The sequence below is a fragment of the Berghia stephanieae genome, chromosome 6, assembly GCF_034508935.2.
Source record: "Berghia stephanieae isolate SIO BIC M18660-M18661 chromosome 6, UCSD_Bste_1.3, whole genome shotgun sequence".
In the NCBI taxonomy this organism is placed as follows: Eukaryota; Metazoa; Mollusca; class Gastropoda; order Nudibranchia; family Aeolidiidae; genus Berghia; species Berghia stephanieae.
In genome coordinates this window covers 68,021,027-68,023,526 of record NC_088365.1, presented here as the reverse complement: position 1 = coordinate 68,023,526, position 2,500 = coordinate 68,021,027, and the positions used below count along the sequence as shown (strand labels likewise).

The following is a 2,500-nucleotide window of genomic DNA, read 5'->3' as shown; positions in this document are numbered from 1 at the left end:
TACATCATAATATTTGAACAAACGTGTTTGCTATAGTTAAAGTCTGTTAACACTAGACGTCTATGTATAGCAAGAACTGACAGCTTTTGTGTTTGAGTGAAATAAATATATTTCTGTATAGGTTGGGTGTGATGTTTTGGGGAAAATCCGGAAAATGGCCGGAAAGGAGGGAGTTAAAGAGTAGTCCTATTATGACCAGAAACAAAAGGAATTCATTTGTCACTAGTTTGAGAAGTTCAACGGTCTTTACAAGGAACCCCGGCTTGTCAACAGCAACGCTTAACATGTGTAGGACGAGACATGGTGCCTTTTAGGCGATTTCATTTATTTTTCCCACAGAAATAACACTGTTAACGGGCAGGTACTTATTTTACACATGACTACGGTAAGAAAATAAACTAACTGTTTCCTTTCCGACCATTTTCAGTATTTTCCCAAAAATGGCAGGCTTATCCAGCAGTAAAATGGATTTTTAAAACTCCAAACAATCTCTCTATAAAACAACTTTATGTTCTTATTGATTAAACAAAGCTAATTGTGATGTGCAAAATAAATCTGAATAAGAAAAAAATGTATTTTTGTGTCGTAACCAATGTGACGGTTTTGATGCAGGTGGTAAGGAGAGGGTTAAGAGTTAAGAGTCCTTTCCAAGGATTTCAAAAGGACTCGATCTCTGGACTTTCTTGTCCAAAGGTAAGTGACATACCACAAGACCACATAGCTTCAAAAATCTCTCTTACCATAAATGAAATAATATGATGTTTTGCCGATTTACATTAGAAAGATGAACCACTACTGACACTACCGTACTCTGGAAAAAACCATATTTAGAAATTTGGCCAGAAAACTCATCCTTCAAATATCGATCGATTTTAATGACCCTCATCTAGGCAAAAAAAAAAAAAAAATCAAGACAAAATCAAAAACTCTCAAACCTGAGACTTCGCCGAAGTCTTGTGCAATGTCCATGGTTTCGGAGTTTTTGCTAATGCGCGATCTTTGAAGTTTGAAGGACACGAGTTTTTCTGGCCAAATTCTTCAATACGTGTCTTTCCAGAGTACGAAAGGTTACTGGTTACCTCTTGACAAGACTGGCCGAGTGTCCTGTGATGAGTGAAATGGCTGGAATATTAGGGATGATTACAGGGACTGGCATCAGTCAGTTCATCTCACTCCAGGCGGGCTATATTATTATGACTTGTCGAGGTCTTTCATCAGGGCAACGGTCGTATGCTGCAGTATTAACTCACTCAATCCTAGAGACTTTGCTACTTTTCAAAATTGGAAAAAAATGTATTAAAAATGAGCATGTACATAGATAGTTCTACCATTATCATTTAAAAACTAAAAATATTAACTCTGATGTCTATAACTTGTCTCAGAAAAATGTAATAAATAGGCATGGGGTAAAAATAACCCGGGTAAATTACAGATATAGTCGGTGTTAGGGTTGAGTGAGGTAATAGGTCACTCATAGTTTCGTGTGTTGGTCCGTTATACTTCCGGATAAGCAGCTCAGTAAAATGTTACAAATGTGTTGATGCCAATGAACTGTGAAGAATGAGATTTTGAAATATTAAAGACAAGGATGATGGAAATGGAAACATAACGTAGAATCAGAAGATTTAAGACTGGTGTTGTAGGAATCTGTGTCATTGAGGAGAAGGAATATGGAAAGATCCATCCCCCCCCCAAAAAAAAAAAACAACAAAAAAAAAAAAAACCAAAAAAAAAAAACAAAAAACAAAACAAAAAAAAAAACCCACAAACAAAGCCAACAAAAAAAAAACAAAACAAAACATACAAACAAAAAACAACATACAAAAAACAAGAAACAAAAACAAAAACCCCAAACAAAACAAAGAAAAAGGCAAAAACAAAAACAAATACCAAAGAAAAAAACAAAACAAAATAAAACAGAAAAAAAAAACAAACAAAAAAATCCACAAAACAAGAACCAACACAGAAAAAAAAAACCAAAACAGAACAATACAAAAAACAAAAACAAAACAAAAACCAGATTGAAAGAGACAAAAAAAAAAACAAACAAAAAAAAAAAAAAACCCCAACCCCTATCAAAATACAACAAAAGAATCCTCTAACATAACCACGGACTGACACTGCGAGTCACATATTATCAGAGGTAAACGCCATCAATTCGTTAATCTAAAAATATTCTGTCTTCAGTCTGGACTCGAAGCACTCAATGGTGTGAGCATTTCTGTTAAAGACTAAGAGAGAATTTCAGATTGATAGTGTCGAAAAGTAAGTTTTGTCTTAGATACTTTTCTTTCGAAAGTGTTGTGTTGTGAGGCGTGGAGAGCCCGAGGTGGCCTTGACATTGGGTATTGTGGTGCTGAGCCAGGAATGCATTTGGAAATTATAGATGCTGTGCTCTTGGCTAAGAAACTCACAACATTGCCACCCGGAAGTAGAACGGACCAACACGCAAAACTATGTGTAACCATGAACTTTTATAGTGAAAATTACATAAACATGG

The 2,500-nt window shown here is 35.3% G+C and overlaps 1 protein-coding gene across 1 annotated transcript in view; it reads left to right on the top strand.

The window, feature by feature from the left end:
• LOC144975509 (uncharacterized) overlaps positions 1 to 2,500 on the top strand; it is a 110,815-nt gene that overhangs the window by 98,114 nt on the left and 10,201 nt on the right. The window lies entirely within an intron of this gene.